This window comes from Ursus americanus, chromosome 3, assembly GCF_024610735.1.
Source record: "Ursus americanus isolate L20-20 chromosome 3, mUrsAme1.1.p, whole genome shotgun sequence".
Taxonomy (NCBI): Eukaryota; Metazoa; Chordata; class Mammalia; order Carnivora; family Ursidae; genus Ursus; species Ursus americanus.
Window position 1 is genome coordinate 19,699,734 of NC_142129.1, and position 22,890 is coordinate 19,722,623.

A 22,890-nucleotide genomic window follows, 5' to 3' on the forward strand; every position below is an offset into this window, starting at 1 on the left:
TCTTATTGATTCTGTTGGAGCTGTCCTTGCTCACGGTCTCTTCCTTCCCCTTCTCTTTCTCCCCCCTCCCTTTTTTCCCCCTCTTCTTTCTCTCCTTCCTTTTTTCCCTCTTTCAATTGCCTTTAAAAGCACATCCCTTTGACTATCCTCCAAGGTGATAAATCTTCATCAGCTGAGAATAGATTTGATATTTTGGGAGCAGGCTGAAGCCATTTAGAATCAAGGCTGTTGGGTGATGGATCTGTAATAACATTTTCAATTAGCGACAGGGAGTGACTATGAAGTAATGAGACCAGTTTTCTTGAGTTTTTGGAAGGCTAAAAATGAAGTTCCAAAATAGAAACTCTCAGTCTGATGTTTATATTTGTTTAAAAAAAAAACTAGGTTCATTATTTGATAATAACATCACAAAAGTCATATATTTATTTATTCACTTATTTTTGTATTTGTCCCTGTGTCTTTTTCCTAGTGGCTGTGTTTGTGGCTGCCTGTGGGATCATTGTCATTTTTTATTTTATGATAATAGTCCTTTTGGAGTTTTTACTGATAATCTGTATATCGTATTTGAAATATAGTAATTAAACTGACACACGCAGGAGGAAATCAAACTTTACTCAATGTTTAATTATATAAATTGGGTACCTGATAGATTTTTTTCTTTTAGAGTTTAATACTTAGAAATTGGCAGCCAGCGTTTTGTGCTTATCTTAAACATAATCATCATGTAGTTCCATATTATCAAATGCAGTGATATTATTATAACACCATCAGATAAATGATACACTTGGTGCACTATCAATTTACTTTGCTTGGAAAGTAGAACTTTCAAAGATAAATTGAGATGGGGCACCTGGGTGGCTCAGTCAGTTAAGCGTCCGACTCTTGATTTTGTCTCAGATCATGATCTCAGGTTCATGAGATTGAGCCCTGCATCAGGCTCTACCTTGAGTGTCCCCACCACCCACTCTGTGCCACCACCCCTCACATGCGTGGGTGCACGTGTGCGCTCAAATAAATAAATACATAAATAAATAGAGGTGTTCAGCAATTACACTAAACATTTGAGTCTTTCTGTATCTTACTAAACATAAAACTTAATGGTTTTTATTTAAACTTAGAAAAAATCTGTGGTTCTCATTTTCATATTTCTTTGGAGTTTAAGTGGTATCTCAATTTTTTAAGGTTGTAATTTTAGAAACTCTTTGCCATCAGAGGTTTTTTTTTTTTTTTATTCATTTTTTTCTTTCCCTCAATTTCTTGTGTAAAATTGTAAAATAAAGTGAAGATGTTATTGAATTTGCTTTGGAAAGCAGGCAGGAAGGAAAATAAATTAGTACAAAAGCCAAATAGGTGTGCTTAGATATTGAGATAAAGTATCTTTTGTTTCTGGTGATTTGTGCTACATGGTTTGTTTCACTTAATTTTTGATTAATAAAATTATGCCTTCAACTATGATACTACATAATAAATTTAAGCACTAATTGTAGTGATTAGAGCCATACATATAAGAAAGTTATTTTTTGTCAACTTGCTTTAAAACATTAGTTTTACATAAAAAGCAACAATCTTCATTAGATTTTCTAGTATTTTGACAGAGTGGTCTGTCTTGTAAATAAATACTCATTAGCTCATGTCTTGAGAATGAGTAAAAGTTATGCTTGTTTAGTAAAAAGAATGTTGATTCATGTACATTTTTTTGTAGAAGAGAAACCTGATAAAATTTAGTGGCTTGGCAAATGTTTTAAGATGGTATAAAGGTTATTGTGGATTTGAACATTAAAAAGCAAAAACTATACAATGTAGACATTTCTTCTCATTAAAGACATCTGAACAGATTATATTATTAATTTGTTCATTAATTCCTTCATCCATTCATTTGATAAAATATCGTATGTGTCAGGCTATAAGCTCAGTAATAGAGATGCAAGTTTGTGCTTAAAATAGAATCCTATCACTGTAGACCTTAGCTTGATACATACGAATTTTTACTCTGCCTGAATATTTATAAAATTGAAAATGATCTATTACTTCAAAAACTAGGGATGTACTGTATAGTGACTAATATAATATAAAAAAAATTATTATAAAAAATTGGAAAATGGGATCAGTCATTTTTGGATAGAAATTCCTGGAGTTAACTTTGAGTGACTTGTAACAATAAATTTAGCATTTGCCATTCCCAATTGAATGACTCCTCAAATGACATGGAAGTCCAATTTCAGCTCAGCTTAGCTTCTCAGCCAAATTGAGCAAGGTCACAAGAAGAGTTCTAATTGATGTTCCAATTAAGGGACTGAAATGGATTGATTTTTGTTCAAAAAATATTTATTGAGTGCCTATCCTGTTCAGGCCCTGTTTGGTACTTATTTTGACCAAATTGGATACACTGCAAAGTATTGAGATACTCTTGAATTTCTCATTGTTTTCTTTCCCAAAAAAGGCCAACTAAAGTTTTTAGTTAAATTATTCTCCTATGTTAACTGAACATATCTTTATCAAGACCAAATATAGTAAGCATCAGCTTAACTTTTTTTTTTTTTTAAAGATTTTATTTATTTATTCGACGGAGATAGAGATAGCCAGCGAGAGAGGGAACACAAGCAGGGGGAGTGGGAGAGGAAGAAGCAGGCTCATAGCGGAGGAGCCTGATGTGGGGCTCGATCCCATAACACCGGGATCACGCCCTGAGCCGAAGGCAGACGCTTAACCACTGTGCCACCCAGGCGCCCCATCAGCTTAACTTTTTAATGTTGGATGTAATATCTACTTTTATCCATTTTATAATTCATATGGCTGTTTGGACAATGGGTGCATACAGATGATTCCATTTATCATTTTCCATAAAAATGTTTATGTGACTTGTAAGTCTGCCCTCTGAAGATTATGCATCATAGAATCTCCAGTGTTTATTAGTACAGTTGCTAACTAGTGTTTTGTAATATAGACTGTGGTTTCGATTACTTTAATTCAGAAAATCTTATGAACGCTTTCTGTGTGCCCACTGTCGGTGGTCTACATTTTAGTGGATCTTCAATATTTATCTACCTAGCTTAATTTTCTTTTTAGAAGTTCTTTTAAAGCAAATTTTATTAATGCAAGTTGAATTTGTTTTAATGGGTATTACTCGAACGATTGCTTACTCGTCGTGTTAACATTATCTTTTCAGCTTGCTCTTGCATGTTTTCTTTTGGTTTTCCCTTTTCTTGCTTCATTTATATCACTTTTAAGGAGAAGAAGTTTGAGGTCATGCAGTCGCATGCACTATTTTAACTTTTAGTAAAATATAGGAATTCATTTCTATGCTTGACAGCCCCATCGGGGTGTGTGTGTGTGTGTGTGTGTGTGTGTAGAGCCAGATGTGTATGTGTGTGTATAAATACACACAAAATACATTTTTTTAAAGATTTATTTACAGAGAGCTTGTGCTTGCATTTGAATGCAAACGGGGGGAGGGGCAGAGGGGGAGAATGAGAGAGAGTGAGAAAGAGAGAGAGAATGAATCCTCACTGAGTGTGGAGGCTGATAGGGCTGGGGGCTCAATCCCAGGACCCTGAGATCATGACCTGAGCCAAAACCAAGAGTCAGGCACTGAACTGACTGAGCTACCACGAGGCATCTCAAGATACCCACAATATCAAAGAAATTTTATCTATTGTGTTACATTCCTTTGCCACAAAAAATAGTGTTCTGGAATACCATGCCTTATTTGAAAAGTATTATTTAAGGTTATTTTTACATTTTTGTGTATATTTAATTAACCCTTTCAGTTTTAGGCAACACCATCTTAAGATGAGCCTTTTTAAAGGTTGATTAAAAAATACACAAAAATTCAAGAAGCCATCATGATTCTAAATGGTGATTTAAAAGAATCATTCCCATTAACGTCAAGAGCATCACAGGGTGTCTTGGAGGTACTAACCAGTACTGTTTTATAAGAGAAAAAATTAGAGGAAAGGAGAAAGTAAAATTTCCCTTATTTGCAGCCCGTGTACCTGGAAAACCAGGAAAATCAACTGACAAATTTTATAACCCTAGAGAATTCAGTTACAGTAACTGCCTATAAAGCCAATGAAGAAGTTCTTTGTGTACTGATAAGGAGTGAGAGCAACAAAGAGAGTTTAGGGTAGGCTTCTATTTTGGAAGACAATTATGTAACATACAGATGATTATATTAAAATAAAAGAAAACCAAATGTTTATTATAGAAAAATTTGTACTGGTGGTATTGAAAAAACAAAACATCCCTAATCCCACCACTCCTGTTGACTACTGTTAATATTTTATGTATGATTCCTGTGTTTTACTGTTGTATATACAGACATACATATACACAGGTATATACACACTTTTGAGGAGTGTGTAGGTGGGGAGGAAGGTACAGGTTTGGGCTGATACTGTATTACTGTTTTAAAATCTTCTTTAGGGGCACCTGGGTGGCTCAGCCAGTTAAGTGTCTGCCTTCAGCTCAGGTCGTGATCTCAGGGTCCTGGGATCGAGTCCCACGTCAGGCTCCCTGCTCAGCGGGGAGTCTGCTTTTCCTTCTCCCTCTGCCTCTCCCCACTCTTGTGCTCTCTCTGTCTCAAATAGATCAATACAATCTTTAAAGAAAAAGAAAAGGAAAAGCTTTAAAAAAAATAAAATCTTTAATGCAGAAATACATTGCATATTTTTTCTGCATTATTACTTTTCTGTGGTTATCTTTTCATGGATATATAGTTTGGATATTTGACCAGTTCCTTATTTTTGGATGTCTGTGTTGTTTCCATTTTTAAAAATTTTATCAACAAAGCTAGGGAGAAGAATATACCCTTGGGCTAAATCTTTGCAGATGTCTGTGATGTGTTTTCTGTTTTTTGGTAAATTTCTAGAAGCAAATTTGTTGAGTGAAAGGGTATTTTGGAAAGTTTTTGTTTACACACACACACTGCTAATTTCAATTGCCCATTCATAACCTTTTTTCATTTTCCAGTATTGCCTTGAAATTTTTTTTTTCAATTTTTTAAAAAAGATTTATTTATTTATTTTTATTTGACAGAGATAGAGACAGCCAGGGAGAGAGGGAACAGAAGCAGGGGGAGTGGGAGAGGAAGAAGCAGGCTCATAGCGGAGGAGCCTGATGTGGGGCTCGATCCCATAACGCCGGGATCACGCCCTGAGCCGAAGGCAGACGCTTAACTGCTTTGCCACCCAGGCGCCCCTTTTTCAATTTTTATATAGTTAAATTTGTCCGTCTTTTCTTTTTATAGTAAGCATATGCTTAGAACGGTGTGTCTGCATGTAAGATTTAATTTTGTTTTATGCTTTCAATTTTTTACAATGAAATTTTAATTCACTCTTGTATTTATTTTGGAATATGGTATCACATGAGGTTTTTCTAGACAGTTTTGCCAGTATCAATTTTTAAAAGAAATAATGTATCCATTCTCCTTAGAGATATCTTGGTTATTTTAGACCAGTTTCTAATGTAGAGTTAAGGCTATGTCTGGTCTTGAATTGTGTTCATTTGCTATATTTGCCAATTCTTGAACCAATACCACATTATTTATATTACTGTAGATTTACACCTTAAAAAAAGTTTATCAAGGCCATTCCCTGGTCATGACCATTAATTTTTAAAATTTCTTTACTGATATGATTCATCTATTCTTCATGATGAACATTAGTCTCTTTTTATTAAGTATTTTCATAATAATCAAGACCCTTGGTTATTTGTGCATTGAAATACCTTTATGCAGTATTTGCAATGTATATGTAAATAGAAATTTTTGTGCTCCTAATGTTACTTTAAATACCTGGTAATTTATTCTTTAAAGGATCTGTTCATGCTTTTTTTTCTCTATTCTTCTTTCTCTTTTCTTCTCATTGTTTGCCAGAGTCTCTTCTCTCTATTTGCCACTAAACCGTTTATTACCCTTGCATGGCTGGATGTTTTGTGACCCTTACAGCCAATCAGATGCCTGGTGGTAGACAGCACATGTAATGTCAATTGTGCTTTTAATAAATAACATCAGTTTGTTATTTAAGGTGAACTTCATTTAGCTAACTCTTCCTATTTTCATTATGAACAAAGAGGAATACTTGTTTGCTTTTTCAGAGGACATTTGTGTGATATATTTTTCTCTCTTCATGTTTATGGATGTTGTCATACAGCACTTTCAAGTCTGTAATACCAGTCTAGATCCCATCATATCATTTTTAGCTCTTCAGTGTACTTCATATAGATATCTTCTTTTAATATTAAAAACACACAGGAGAAACTGTCTGAAAACTCTTCTGATGTATAAAGCCACAGGATTCAGTGATGTGAAATTACAGTGGGTTCTTTAGTATCTTCAGAGAATTGCAATTATTAGCACTGAGAGTGATTTTCTTTCTTAACTTGTAGTTGTTAGAGAACAATTTAGAAAATTGATGCTTCTGTCAAAAGTCTGGATGAGTAGGATACAGGCTCAGTCTGGATATGGCAACATTAAGAACCCCACAACTTTTACTAACTGTAAAAAAGAGACTCTATTTTATACTCCATTAAACTGTTATACATCATAAATAATTTATTTCAAACCTTGTTCTCATCTATATCAAGGATGATAAACTAGTCACTGTAAGGACTTTTTTTTTTTTTTTCAAAGATTTTATTTGTTTATTTGAGAGAGAGAGAGACAAAGATGGCCCAAGCAGGGAGAGAGGCAGAGGCAGAGGGGGCTCGATCCCAGGACCTGGAGATCATGACCTGAGCCAAAGGCAGACGCTCAACCATCTGAGCCACCCATGTGCCCCCTAAGGATTTTTTTAATGAATGTAATAGTGTTCTCTTTTCCTGCCTTGTGGCACTTTGAGCATTCCCCTCTCCAGGTGTCTCTTGACCTCATTAGAAAGAAGTTTGTGCCTCTTGGATGGTCCCTGTCAACAAATATAGGCTTAGAATTGTTATGGGAACCCTGAGAAGACACTTATGGAAGTCATGACTCAGGGTGATTTTCTTCCTAGCTCTCCTGCTCATTACATATATGATTTGTGCCACGATCCAGTCGTTCTGAATCTGTTTCCTCATCTTTCAGATGACCATAGGTTCTTCAGAGTTTTGTTCTGGAAATTTAGAGAGCTGAGATGTGTGAAAGTGCTTTGTAAACTGTCATCACTGTACTCCTATTACATTCTTGTAGGTGACTACTCCTGTAGTTGTGTTTGGCAACGTTAACAAGGATTGGGAGGTCTATATACAGATTCCACTGTTGTCCATGGGAAGCCAAGCGCCAGTGCTCTCCCAGCTTGTCCTGTGCTCTTCATAAACATCTCCTTCCTCCCTGGCTACATTCCTGCCCTGTCTGACCACCCATCTATCCCAGCAGTTTGCTGGAAAAGCAGGGGAGATGATGGCATTAAGAACAGGATTGAGTTGCTAATTTTTTTGGTCTCCAGCAATGTAGAGAACCCAGCAGCCCCAGGAAGTGGGCGATTGGCTGGTGAAGGTGGAAGTTGAGGGTTTCAGTTTGTTAAGGAGGATAAAAAGAAAATAAGGAGGCTGTGGTTGGAGAGATGGAATCAAGTTACAAATCTGTGTAGGGGAGCAGAGCCTGCAGAAAGAACTGTAGTCTGGGAGTTGCTGTTCCGGTGAGTGGCTGACGGTCTCAGAGGGGATGTTTTGAAGAGGACAAGGAAAAGCATTGTTTGTTGAGAGCTGAAGTGTGGTTATGCTGAGCAGCAGGGATAGTCTTAGTGGAACATAGCTGAGGGTGGCCTCGGGAGTGGAGCATAGATGTGGCTGCCTAGGCAGTAACTGCGTCTAGACCCCTGCCATGAAGTTGTAAGAAATTGGTGCCTTCTTTTAATGATGGTCTTCAAGGATGACTATGAATCTAAGGGCTATTGTTGTTAAGTAGTGACGTCAGCTACTTCTTATGTTGGATATAGTCACAGATTTGAGGACAGAATTCAACGAATTGCTACTCTACCATAATCTTTTCGTTCATTTGAACACACAGATCATAATGCCTTTAGCAGGAGGAATCACGTAAGAATGGATGAAAATAGGTGTGCCTAAAAATGTGTGATTGGGAAGCATCAGCTTTAAATTATTCTGAGAGGATGTTGGCCGTTGAGGAATTGGCTTCTTTGGTTGTGTTGGAACTTGGATCTTGGGTGTGGAGTCTGCTATCTTCTTCTAAAAATGGAAACAGACAGGGTAAATGCAACAATACCTTTCTCTTTCCATTTCTGAGTGTTAATAAAAATAATAAAACCATGTTCTCTTCTCCTTATGCCCCCGGTCCTAGCGTTATTGATACTTATTCAATGTATTTCTTTCTTTCTTTTTTTTTTTTAACCTAAATTGTTTATTAGGTAAGAATTTTACAAACATTACTTTTATTAGCAGTAACGGTGAAGCTGGAGACTATTATTGCATTGTCTCCATTCTGCATGGCGAGAACCACCGTTAAATAATGTGGTAGAACTTGGGAACCTTTCCAAGGGCATGGCTCTTGTGGCCTGCATGTGTCAGCTGTCATATCTCCCTGTGCTGGTGGACTGGTTTGGTGATCCACTGGGCTTCAGGATTTCTTCGGTAGCTTTATGGATCGGATCAATGAGGATGACCTCAAAGAATTTGTACGTGGAATCTTTGCCAATCCAGTAAGAATTCAGGACCCTCAGAGCCCCACGGTGGCATCCAGCTCACTCCTCTGCAACAGACTGAAGGCTGTTGACGTATAGGAAGAAAAACCAGCTGAAGTCACCCTAAGCCTTCAGTCGGTTAACCCCAGGATGGACACGTTTGCCATAGGTCGCACCCTTAGGAACTGGGTGTTTACGGCCACCATGTCGCACGTGAATCTGACGTAGGACATAACCTTGCTTGGCTTTGTACCCCAGTCTGTGTGCTTTATCGGGCCAGGTTGGGCAGGGCTGGGCTGTGTAGTGCAGACAGCTGTCAGTACTGCCCACAGTGCACCCCGGGAAGAAAACACATTACATCAGACTGCTTCTTCCTCTACAGCTCCTGGGTGTACTTCTAAGTGCCCATCTTGGCTTCCCTGTGAGCTGATGGCTGCCGCCAGACAGAGAGGCTTGAATATATTTCTTAACACATTCAGTTATTTCCCCCACCAGTCCGTGGAAGATGCAGCAAACTCCAAGACTGGAGTGAATAATGGAGTCTGTAAATTAGAAGCCATCACAGTGATCCTGGGAGAAATGACTGCTAAAAGCCTGACGTTGAAGGAAGAGACAAAATGTAAGAAGTAGGAACTGTATTAAAGTACTTCGGTGATGAATATTCCTAATGATGGCCTTGATTCATCCATAAAACAAAACAAAAACATTCAGAAGCACTTCACTACTTTCTGTCCCATTGCCTGTGAAGAGACAGGGCGATGAAAGACTGAGGAAAGATCTCCTTTACAGATGGCCACAGATTTAATCAGGGGTTTAGGATGCACGAAGATACAGGCCTCCGTTTTATAGAAAATGCACTTACACGGAGCACTTTATTTCCCAGGGACACCAGGTAATTGAGTTATACCTGAAATCCTGAACTGTCTGAATAACACACAGGCACACACACATCCAGCTTCTGTGTGCCAAGAGGTGTTAAATGCTTTGAAAACCATAATTAAATAGCTGACATTGTGCTGCAAAACCACCGTAAGCATCGCCTCGCGCAGGTTTTCAGCATTCCGTGCTAACGTGTAATCCCAGTAGCTGTGACTAATCTAGTCTCTATTTGTAACACATTCAAATTAAGAGGTGTGTGTTCTTGTTCATGTACTTTCTCATTAGCACTAATAATGCTAGTGGGAGTGACAAATGTAGTATGTTTTTGCCTCCTATCACTCACACCTTTTAGATACCTAGCTCCTTAGAGGAGGTGATTTCCCATGTGATACATTTATGGAGCTGTGTGTTTAATAGTTTTCCTCAAAAGAGAACATGTCCATAGGGACTATTTATTGGTAGATGGGCTCTGGGGAAAAGAAATTTGAATTAATCAATTTGAACCACAGAAGAAATTATGATGACAATTAATATAAATGGGAGTACCACACACTCATTTTTTCCTATACGTCTTACAGGCTTTTTTTTTTTTTTTTAATTTATTACGAGATTTCAAGGGTTTTTTCCCCCTAGATTCTTGGCTTTGATGCTTGAGTATACCCTCTTCATTCCTCCTCTGCAAACCTTCCTATTTGTTCAAAGGACTCTTCAGTGTTTAAGCTAGTGACTGACAGTTCTCAGTATTTGAAACCATGTAAAGCCGTCTTCCTGTGAGTACTCATCTCATTAAGGGCTGGTATGTTTGATTATTGTATTCCCTCCACCATTGTAGCAAATACTTGGTTGCTTTTATGAGAGATCCAGAATGGATCTGTCCAGGGATAGCCTGCTGCTACCTGCCTTCCTGCAGCTCCCCACAACCCCCGACTCTCACACACTCATGTTCACTGCACCCCATGCCTTGTGGGAACAGTGGCTGTGTGGTCCTCACAGCTCCAGCTCCCCTTTGGGACCCTCTTGCCTTCTTCTACCCCTGGCTCAGAGATCTAAACTTTCTCCTGGAGAGCATTCTCCTTTCCTAGTCCTTTACTGATGGTGGAGGTTGGGGGACTCATGGGAAATGCATGTGTGAGAAGACGGTGGAGGAGCCCTGCTGCTCTGGACTGTGGCCTGTGGGGACAGCTTTCTGGCATTCCTGTTTCCATTTGACATGCATGTTTCCTTTGAGACGATGGTATAAAGAGTGATTAGGTTACCTAGGATCACAAAATGTTTATGTTAACATAGTTCAAAAATATAGACTAAATAAGGACTTGTCTAGGCTGGTTTGGGACTTAATGCATTGATCTCCGCAAACCAAATTCCAAACGACCTTTTGAAACAGCCCATTTCCAAATTGTGTACCTTCTATAGTCTGTATTTCTGTCTCTTCTTGATGGGTTACTCAGATTGTTTACTCAGGCTCTGGAAATAGATGTACCAAGTCTGCAATGTAGCATGGAGGAAAGAGTGTGAATCCCTGTCATTATTAGCTTTATGTCCGTGGGCAAGTCATGTAATATCCATGAGCCTCAGTATTTCCATCTGTTAAATGTAGATGATTAATAGTGACGATACTTACTTCATAGAATGATTGGGAACATCATCAGAGATAATGTACATAGAGGTGCCATGTAAGTTGTTAGGCAGGGATGTAGACCAAAGCCACAATTATTTAATATTTAACAGTTGGATAGAGAAGAGTTGTGTTGGCAGGTCTCTAAAATACTATACGTTTTCTTAAATTATTGAAGGTATTTGCTAGGATTTTTTTTCCTTACAATTTTATAACACCACTGGTGTATTATTTTTAAGTAATATAGATTTTTAATGAATTAATTTTCTTAATGGCAGTATGCTTTGTAAGTAAAAAACACTTTAGTAATAAGGTCCTTTGAAAAGGCAATGTCCTTTGACTGATTAAACATCAGCCAGTCTCTTTATGTAGTACAGTGCAGAAATACTAGCCACCAGATTAAATCTTAATCAGTAACAATGTTTCACTAATTACAAGAGCTGCTTTATATATTGGATAAATTGCTGTTTGTAAACACTGGATTATATTAACTAACGGAGCTGATTGCCAGCCACAGAATAAGCATAAGGTTTGCTAAAAGCTCTCATCAGTGGCTTGAAATAGGTAGGCACTGCTGCCTAATATTTCAGTTAGCGTGGAAAGGCAGGTAATGACATTATGAATACATTTATAATGCAGGCCAATTTCTTCTAAAATGCATGTAAGTATTATTACTTTACCAGGAGTCTGTGAAATATGATTTATTTAATGCATTTCAGCCCCCATAATATTAAGATATAATTGAGATGTGGAGTAAAAAAAAAAAAATTGCATACAGTCAGTATGGTACATGAATCATAGGCTAAATTGCTTGTAATTTTAAAGGCACTTAGAGAAATTGTGAAATTTATATAATGCATTCTTATGTTTGGAAAAGGTTATAAGAACAATAGTCTGGTTATTTTAGTATTTCAATCCTAAAAATAGGACTTTTGAATTATGATTAAGCCTAAGATAGCCATATGTGTGAGCAAATCCAAAACTTCTTATGTCCAGTTCTCATTAAATAATTTTTGTGAATTTTTCCTTTAAACCTCTGATGTTTAGCAAAGAGTCGAGCAGCATATAATTTCTATAAAGGCCATAATCTAGTTTTTATAAACTGTACGACTGGATGAATGACAACATAAACGTTGCCAGCGTGTTTAGAAGGGAATCAGTTAAATGGTACTTGGAATTTTGATGATTATTGCTTTGAAAAGACTGAAAATCACAGGTCTTGGCTTTATAGTTTAATTACTTGCTTAACAATTGCTAGTGATTCACTAAATCACAAGGCTTCCAAACAAATAACATCAGTAACTGCTGCCATGCCTGAGCAACTCCAATTTTCTTGACAATGGCTACCAAACTGTGTTTAGCCTAATATAAACTGTTAGTTTAACAGCAAGCAATCGCAGTTTCGAGTGTACCATTGATGAGATGCCAGCAAATCGAGCTCTTTACCAGTGGTGACACTTGTGTCGAGAATAACTTCAGCATGTTTCGTCAAGACCAGTTGGAGAAGCCAATATAGTAATTATCCACATCCCTTTTTGATATTGGGTTTAATAATAACAAGCACCGTCCGGCTTTCCAGGGCTTCTAATTAATAATTGGTTCTTAAGAACACCGCATGTGGTTCCTCACTGTTTGAAGGAGACTGGGAAACAGGGCCAGCTTAAGGTCCTTTGGACTTTTGTGGGCCAGGGTCAGGACTACTGGTGGCAGTTTAAAAGAAGAGCAAGATTCACGTGTCCTGGTGGGAGAATTTCATTTGTGCCTTTATTGACCCGTGCTCTCTTTCTTCACTGCGTCTTAACTTCGTGGCATTTCTGTGAGTTCATGACTCTTCCGTCTTGCCCTTTTGCAACGGCAAGCTCTTTATTCCAGATAGGTTTTTCCAGAATTAGATAAGTTCCTCAGTTTTTACCTAGGTAGCAGTCACAGTCTTGCTCACATGAGTTACCTTAACCCCTGTTCTGTAGTATTTTACCACTGAAATAACATAGAAGAAACCTATCAGGCTTGCATTTAAGCAGTGATAATAATGCATGGTATTTTATCAAGCACTTGCTTCTGCCAGGCTCTGTGCCAGGAACTCCAGATATGTCTTATTTGATTGTTATAGCATGAGGTGGTAGTATTAGTATTCCTATGACTGGAATAACTGAGGCTTAGAGAAGTTAAGTAATTTAACCTTCTTCACTAGGCGATCAGTTTGGCTCCAGACCCATGCTTTGAGCTACTCTGCCATGCCGTCTCTAGCATAAATGTGCCCTCTTAGTTGGTGAACGTTTCTTATTTAGTTGTGACACTATATGAAATATGGTCCTCCTGGGTATAGATGGGTATTTTTACATTTTTAAAATCGTGACCTACGATAATACATTTTAAATTATGACGCAGTGCATACAGACATCAGTAAATAATACCTCATTCAAGAAATACTACTACATTGTATTTTCCGCCCTCGTATTTTCTATTTTATTCTGTTTCCATTTTTGAAAACAGTGGGTTCTAACCCAATAAAACAATTTCACAGTCTACTAATAGGTAGCAAGCTACAATTTGAAAATCATCGAGAATCAGTGTTGGCCTTGTGGGGTCCACACTAGTCAGTGCAATCTGTGTTTCACTGGTTTTACACTTGCTTATATGCTGCCTCAGGTACTTGGATTTCTAATTTTGTTAGTTTTCTAATTTTGTGAGACCTTAAATAGTTTTGCTGGTAGGCATTTGTGAGTGATTGAATTCTGAGGATGGATTAATACCTTTCCTGAGGCTCAGAGTTCCTCCTTTGCCATTTCATTATGGTCCTTTGAGGGTCCCATGGAGTTGAGATTCAGGGTTATACTCAGGTTATACTTTCCAGAGGCTGCCTCCCTTTCTTTCTGAAGTTCTTCCATGCCAGGCAAGTTCATTATAGCAATTGAAGGAAACCTAAGTAGAAAAAATGGTCTCTCTCCAGTTATACCTCTTCCATTTTGTCTCCTCTTGTGCTGGACACAGTATACCCAGTGTGCTTTAAAAAGAATTGAGAAGAGGGGCCTTGGATGGCTCAGTTGGTTGAGTGGCTGGCTCCCTGGCTTGGGTCAGGGAGTCTGCTTGAGGATTCTCTCTCCCTCTCCTTCTGCTCTGCCCCTGCTTATGCTCTCTCTCTCTCAAATAAATAAATCCTTTAAAAAAAAATTGAATTGAGAAGATGCAGGATAGTCTCTTGTCTTTATCATCTTGCACCCTTTGCCAGGCAGACCTACCTGAGTATTGGCCAGAAGGCAAGACTAAGGTTGTTGCCCCACTTGTCTTTGCCTAGAACAACTGGTAGCACAGACTGGGATAACCAGGCACCAACATGACATGTGGTGCCCATGTCCTCTCATCCAGTTCCTCCTTGAGCCAGCGAATTTGAGTGCCTGTGCTGTACTGGAAGGCTTTAGGGCTACAATGGGGAGCTTGACACACATGCTGCTGCTTTGAGTATCCATTCTAGTGGGAAGACAGTTGGAAAATAAGTGGATATATGTACATATATCCCCTTATTTAACAAATGCAGTAAATATTTGAGGAGCAATAATATGGTGTAAGATGACTGTAGTATTTCTCCACTTATCTGGGCCCCATTCTCAGTGTTGTTAGTTTCGCCAGTGCCTGCAGATCCTCCAAAATGACTCAGAATGTGTAAGCCAAAGGCCATCATGGGATTTTCATTTGTGAGAGGCCTGTAACTCAAGGGGAGACTGTTCTGAAGCACAGGGCCAGTGCAGTCCGTGGAACAGCAGCATTGATACCGCTTGGAAACTTGTTGGAAGTGTAGACTGTCTGACCCAGCTCGGACCTACTGAGGCAGAATCTGCATTTTAACAAGATCCCTGGGTGAATATGTACATTAAAGTTTGAGAAGTACTGCTAGAGTAGTGGTTCTTTACTTGGCTACTCTAGAGAAATAGAGTTGGACAGGAGAAGTCACTCTCAGCAAAATGACATTTTGTCACACCTTGAAGCATCTACTAGGATGGAAATTGTCAAATGCTGCCACTTTACTCACTTCTGCTACTCCCAGCAAGGCTGGGCAATGTACCCTGTCCTGCCGTTTTGATACCTCCCTCCCTGCAACCGGAATGGACCACCTGAAGTTAGTGCTCACCCAGCATTAGTCAGAAATCCCACTGGTGTGCTGCAGTTCTGTATGTGTATAGCTAGCACCTGGCCTTGTTTGTCTCCTTGCACCCACTTTTTGGGTGAGAGCCCTTTTGCCTGTGGCCCCCTTGCCCATGTCCATGCCTGTGTGTGTAATAAACCTTTGAAATACTTGTGATCGTTGGCTTAGCTGTGCTGTGTTTTGGTGTTTTGATCTCTGGTGTCTTTTGAGGGAAAGAGCAGCAGATCCAGATACGGACCAAATCAGACAGGGGCTTTAAAAAAAAAGTAATCTTGGGATTCTCAGATATCACTCTAAACCAATGAAATCAACATTTCTGCAGGGTAGGACCTAGGATGCAGCATTTTTCAAAGCTTCCAGGTGATTCCAACTGGCAGCCATGGTTAACAACCTCCTCTCTAGAGGAAAATATCTTTTATGTTTTTAGGGCCCTAGAACAATTTAGAAGCTACTTATGATAAGTTCTGACTAATGCTTTCCATGTCCATCATTGAAATACACCCTCCTTCTGCTGGTGTGTATGTGGAGAGCAGGCTGAGTGTATACCATTAGAATTGCTGCATCTCATTCTTACAAAGCTGATGGCAGCAGAACAGAGAGCCACCAGAGTTGAATTTGGGTCACCACAATGAGCCTGACATCAGATCCTGTGGAAAATAGGTTGTAACAACTGTGACTCAGTTGATAAATGAATAATAGCACTTTTGCATTTGAAAAATAACAGTTCCTTTTAACGTTTAGGAAATTTTTGTCTATCATTTTCATCTGACTCAGGCCAGAATCTACTTCACATTTATGAAAGTGATCCAGACCTAGGTTTCTATCTGATGCTGAAAATGACAGCTATTGTCCCAAACTTCCACACTCTGGAAGGTTTTTGTGTCCGCCTTGCTTTTGCCTTTTGCTTTTTCAGCTGACACAGAGCAGAAAGGATCAGCTGGGAGTCCCTCAAAGCCAGAAGATTAAATGGAATTAAGAGAAGGTATTCTGAGGCGGGAAACAGTGACTAGATGAAAGGACTCAAGGGGGAAGATTTTGAGGTCCTTAGATTTTATGACATTTTGGTAGGCCAGGGCTGTAAGCTGTGGCTTGGAAGAGAAACTCAGGTGGAAAAATTGAAAGGAGGTCCTTAAAATTTTGTAGGACGTAAAAAAGAGAAATTTTAGCAGAAAAGGTTTGTGTGCCAATAATGAGCCTGATCTGAAATATTGTCCTTCCAGCACTTTGATATGTGTCTATCAGCGGTCTGTCTTTGACGTTCAGACCCTGCATGAGCTGGCTTAACTTATGAATCCTGACTAAAAGGGAACAGTTGGAGATGGCAGGTTCAGTGCTCACGTACCACAGTGACGGGCTCCAAGTTGCGCTGGCCAATAAGCAGTTCCTTCCAGGATAGAGACCAAGGGAAGCGCCTTGCTTTTGCTTTGTCTTAGTGCCTGCATGTCTTTGACAAGTGAACAATAAAATGTACTGTTTGATTTCAGACTATCTTGCTTCTTTTCTCTGTCCCTCCCGCAATCTTTCTTTTTCATGTCACATCGCACGAGGTGCTTTTCACCTCTCTTTCCTGACCCTGGGTTCCAGTGTTCATTGGTCGCTCTCACCCAGGATGTGCTCTAATTGGCAAAACTGTAACCTGGTAGCAGCAGTTCGCTATTTCAGTTTCCTAATTGGTGTCAGGGTCTGCTGGTGGAGCCCAGCCATGTTGGATTGATTGATAGATGGGCTGCTGTGACCGTCACGCTTCCGTCTGACCAACAGGTTTATTGCTTTTTGAAACCAAGAATTAAAATGTTAAATATATCCTACAGTGTTCGTAGTGGGTCTGAAATGAAATCAGCTCTTCATCATTAAGGAATACTTTCAATGTTACCTGAAGGTCCCTCGGGTTTGCAACTCGAAATTTTATTCTATTTCTAACTCACAGCTGGCTGTTTTCTTGCTTTCATAATGCAGTGTAAAGCTGCATTATATTTCACCCCGCCTGCTGCACAGTGGGTTTCTGCTTTTCAGAAGTAACGCAGACATGGTGTTAAACGTGTGTGTGTGTTGGGGGTTGGGGCGGCTGGCATTGAAGAGACCCCTCTTGAAATTGAAACTTGAAATTTACAAGCTCATTTACATTGGTCAGTGAGAAAGTAGGTTGTTAACTGAATCATAAGAAGAAATGATACAAATTCTTCTTCAAAAGCTATTTCACGTAATTGACATTTATGTCGAAAGTATAACTGAACAGTTAGGCATATAAGTGTAATATAATGATTGTTTACCCAAATTAATGCCTGAAGTTACAGAAGGCTACAAAATACTGCATTTTAAAATAGAGTTTTAATACTTTGATTAGCGTATGAAATTCCAGAATAATAAAACAATGTAATAATCTTAAGAGATCAAGTATTACCAGTGAGCAAACCTCTTTAATGTTTTTGTCTCATCCAGTTTCTGTAGCCAGTACTCAATCATTTATAGCAGCATTTCTTTTGTAGAAAAAGTCCATCTTTATCAACACACATTGTGTTTTAAAACATTCTAGTGATACTGTCTTATATTTGTTTGCATTATACTGGTTTTCCAAAGAACTTTCCTTATTCTTTCTCTTGTTCCTTTGAATATCCTCAAATTAAGGATTTATTATTTTACATTTTATTGAGGAAGGGACTGAGAAGCAAAAGTTAAGTGACTTGATGGAAATCACTACTCCCACCTAAGTGACTGAGTTGTGGCTTGAACCAGTTCTGTGACTCCATGTCTAGTGTTTTCCCATATTAATATACTGCTCTCTATGTGCTGAGTGTACCATTTGTGCTCTGAGCATTACAAAGTTGACTCGCACTTTCTTGACCTAAAGTTTCTAGTTCGGAAGATTGACATATGCACAGGTGTGCTAAAGGGCTGAGGGAGTATTCAGGCTCTAGAGATAGGGTTGAATGAAGAGAGAGTCTGCTGCAATTTCTTAGAAGTCTGAGTGTCTGAGCTGGAACTTTGAAAAGGAGGGGCATAGGTATTTGAAAGGTTCTTGGCATCCAAACTGAGAGGACAGCTGGAACAAAAAGATCCAGAGATGGTAGAACCCGTAAGTTCTGTTTCTGGATGTCGAGTACGTGGATGTCATTAGAACTTAGGGGCAGGGTAAGGAGGGCTATTAATGGTTGACAGGTTGGAAGGCACAGAGCAGCCAAATGGCCAGTCTTGTGGCCATGTTGAGGATAGATTACAGGAGAGAAAAAGGGGTGAAAATCTTTTGGGATAGGAATGTGGGGCAGCCTTCCCAGCAAGGTGAAGCAATTTCAATTAGGAGACTGTACATTGGAATTCAGAGGGGGATATTATATATGGTAGACATTGCTGAGTTTAGAAGCGGGAGGCCCAAAGGAGAAGTGAGCTACGCATACCATAAAGATTATTCTGGCTTCAAAGACTGGCAGGAGTCACATTTTAAGGTTTCTGTTACTTCGGTTTGCATAAATGAGCAGTTCTGAGGCCATCCGATGAGGTAAGGACCCAAGTAACTGGGTGGTGAGGCTTTCTCTTACCTTCTTAGTTCCTCAGAGCAGACCTAAAGGATTTTGGTCCTTAGAGTGGTTGTAGAGGAAATATTCTGTCATGTTAGTGGTGTTCAGAACCATAGATTCTCTGACTTTATATATGAAGCTGAGGAAGGTACTCTCCCAACCCTTACCTGTCACCATAAGAGGAAAGCCTTCCTGTGCCTATGCTTGTGTTCCGTTTCCTACAGTCTAATTGGATGGTGACAGCTTTAGATAAGGCTAATGACCAGTTACATTTCAGGTTGCTGTGTTTGAAGTACCTCGAAGACATCCATGTGGTAGATATGTTCATTAAATAAATCGGAGACAGTTCTGGAACTGGGGGGGGAGGGTGGCCAGGGATGGAGAGAGGCCTGGGACTCTTTCTCCAGCTGTAGAGATCTGGGAATGATGAGATCTTCAAAGAAGAGAATGTGGACAGAAGACAAAAGAGGGCAAAGGCAGCATTTTGGTAAATACCCACCTTTAATCAGCAGGCGGAGGAGATTACATAGGAGCCATCTGCAAGGAGAGAATGAGGAGGGCTGGCAGTGAGCAGAAGAGAGCTTCAAGAAGTGGTTTCTAGAGAGGGCCAGCAGGATGAGCACTGATCAGAGGCCATTGACTTAAGCAGTTACTGGTCAGTGGTTACTTTACCAAAAATGTGCATAATCAAGCAGTGGAATCAGAACCAGCTTTCAAATGGTGAAAGAAGGGATAAAGGGAAAAAGCTGAGGCAGTTGTTATTCTGTCAGAACTTTAACCTGTGAAAGAATTGTGGTGAAGAATATATCCCTTGAAGAAGCAGCAGTGTTTGGGGAGGTTTTCCTTACTTTTCCTTTCTTCATTTTTTCCCCTTCTTTTAAAAAATTTTTGTCATTGTTTTTAGCTCATTTTTTAGTTCAAGTATAATTAACATATGGTGTTACATTAGTTTCAGGTGTACAATATAGTGATTCAACAGTTCTATATATTGCTCAATTTTCATCAGGATAAGTGTTCTCTTACCTCTTATGTACCCTTTCTCTATTTCACTCATCTCCCCTCCCACCTCCCCTCTGACAACCACCGGTTTGTTGTCTATAGTCAAGAGTCTGTTTTTTGGTTTGTCTCTTTTTTCTTTGTTCATTTGTTTTGTTTTTAAATTCCTCATGTGAGTGAAATCATATGGTATTTGTCTTTCTCTGACTGACTCATTTCACTTAGTATTATACCCTCTAAATCCATCCATGTTGTTGCAAATGGCAAGATTTCTTTCTTTTTATGGCTGAGTAATATTCCAGTGTGTGTGTGTGTGTGTGTGTGTGTGTACCCCACATATTCTCTGTCCATTCATCTGTGGAAGAACACTTGGGCTGCTTGCATATCATGGCTGTTGTACATATGCTGCAATAAAATAGAGGTGCATATATCTTTTTGAATTAGTATTTTCATTTTCTTTGGGTAACTACCCAGTAGCAGAATTACTGGGTCATATGGTAGTTCTATTTTTAATTTTTTGAGGAATCTCCATATCGTTTTCCATAGTGGCTGTACCAGTTTGCATTGAGAAGTTTTCTTTAAAGAGATTAATGTATTTGAGATTTAAGGGAAGGAATCCAGTGGCAAGAGAAAGGTCAAAAATGCAAGAAAGGTGGTAATAAATTGATATGACACAATCTCAGAGAGTTTTGGGAGGGAATATATCCAAGTTTAGAGATGAGGGTCTTTGAAAAGGGAAGAGAAATCCTCTTCAGAACATTATGTGAGGAAATTTAAGTTGGAGGGAGAGAAGTTTGCAACCTAATGGCCTCTATTATCTCAGTTACAGGATTTGCCTAATTTCTGCATTCTACTGTGTGAATGGCAAGCCAATTTATTCTTTAGGGCAGGAGTCTGAGGCAACCTCAAGTGAACAAGGTCAGGTGAGACACGATGGAATTCCCAGTCCAGTGTCCTAAGTGGGTGCATCTTCATTGCTAATCACACGTTGGTACCTCTTACCTGACTTACTTCCCCTTCCTGACACGTCATCCCAACTTCAGCTTTCAGTCAGGTCTCCTGGACTTCTTTTGGTTTTTACCCTTTATCCTTGATTTCATTGTCTTCATGTTACAGGTCTTCCTTCTTGCCTGGGTCTGCCCTCCTCTCTTAACAGGATACCTTCCTAGTCAGGCCTCCAGCTAAAGACCCTAGCCTAGTCTTTCTGTGGGACTCTTCTGGAAGTTCTGTGCTTCCAAGAGAAGAAGAGGCTGAAGTTGCCTCACCTGTATCAATCAACAGATTTATTATATGAATACTTAAATATATTAGGAGATGCTTCGAGATATGGTATCCTTGACTCTAGGGGTTGTTGAAGATACTTCTTGGGAAAGATGGGACCTTTTAAAAAATTTAGAATGGAGTCTTAAAGGTATCTGACAGATTTGTTTTCTATCAGACTAGTTTTTTCTTGGTGAAACATACCTTTGAGTCTTATTTAGGGTTGAGTTCTTCCAGTGCTTTGAAATCTGTTCTGACTTTCTGGCATTGGAAATGGACATCCAATTCCCAGAAGACCCTTATATTAAAGATAGTCAATTTTAAACAACTTGATAGATACATAAGTGATAGAGCTATTTTAACAGCGTCTTTCATTTTTTGAAAAGTAGCACTTGATTTAGAAATTCAAGCTGTTTTAAACCAGTTTCTTCCATGCAACTTGGCAGCAGCTGTTAGACACTATTATAAATGCTTCGGCAAGGTTCAGTGTTGTAATCTTGGAGGGGCTGAAGTTTATTACATATTTGATCAAATTACCAGCTTTTCCTACATTTACAGATATGTATAGATTTTTTCATATTAACCTATCTGCTTAGGAAGAGAGTTAGTTGATGGCTGTGAGAAGTTAGAAATGAATAGAGGGGTGCCTAGGTGGCTCAGTTGGTTAGGCATCTGACTCTTGATTTCGACTCAGTTCATGATATTAGGTTTGTGAGGTGTGGAGCCTGCTTGGGATTCTCTCTTCCTGTGCTGCTTCTGTCTCCCTCTCCAAAAAAAAAAAAAAAAAAAAAGAATAGAGAGTTTCCAGAGACTTGGTGTGTGTATTCAGAGTAAAGGAGACTTCCCATTTCACTTCATTGTGGTTAATAAATGCAGCTGGGAAAGGGGTCAGAAGCATCAGCAATTTGTGGAAAATTTATGATTTTCCATGAAACCACTGTTTATACTACATTTTGGTTGACTAGGCTAACATCTATTTCATTGTCTTGGTTATAGTGAGCTCTTCACAGTATATGGTTCTCATCTGGGGGTCATGGGCTCATATGTAATCTGTGTGAAGATAGGTTTTAATAAACTGTGCTCACTAAAGTTCTGTCATACTTTAGATTCTAATCATTAACTCAGTATCCCATAATATATAGAACTGCTCATAAAAAGACATCAGAGATGATTTGATAAGAAGGATGGGCGCTGATACTGTATTAAAAGCACCTATGTGTTGACGGTACAGTTTACAGAATGCATTCACATCCATCATCGCATTTGCTCATCACAGATTCCTGTGAGTACTTCCTTTTCAGCCTCTGTACTCCATTTACAGTCCCACCCACACCCATGGATCTAGCCATCAGCTATAAACCAACCACTTGAGAATCTATATTCTGAGGCTGTATCTTTCAACATGTAACATTTAGCCAAGTCTTCTCTTCTCACTTGCAGACTTCATCAGAGACTGCTGTTCTCTTTCTCAGTGAGCGAGATCACCATCTGCGTCCGAAATCCAGTTGTCCTCCTTGCCATTCCTCTCTCCTTTTCCATACGCTGCTAAAAACTCTGAAATCCAAGCCTGCTGCCACAGACCTTGTCTGGGCCTTCATGACAGTTAGCCTGTATCCCTTCAGGCATTTTCCAGCTACTTGCCTCTGTGTTCCACATCGCCTCTGGAGTGCTGTGGTTTATCGCAAGTGAAACTCTGATGTGTTACTCCCAGGTAGGAAGTCCTGCAGTGGCCTGCCATGGTCTCCAGGTAAAGCCGGAGCTTCAGTAGGATAACCAACAAGGCCCATCTTCATAGTCTGCCCATGGTTGGTTTTCCTGCCTCATCTTTGACCATATTTTCAAGTGCAGCTTAGATGCCCCTGCCCTGAACCAGGT

General features: G+C 39.3%; 1 protein-coding gene and 1 pseudogene across 2 annotated transcripts in view; one reads left to right on the forward strand and one right to left on the reverse strand.

The window, feature by feature from the left end:
- The window catches only part of CHCHD3 (coiled-coil-helix-coiled-coil-helix domain containing 3), a 261,013-nt gene that overhangs the window by 116,328 nt on the left and 121,795 nt on the right, over positions 1-22,890 (forward strand). The window lies entirely within an intron of this gene.
- Positions 8,367-9,021, reverse strand: LOC123789493 (large ribosomal subunit protein eL15 pseudogene; annotated as a pseudogene).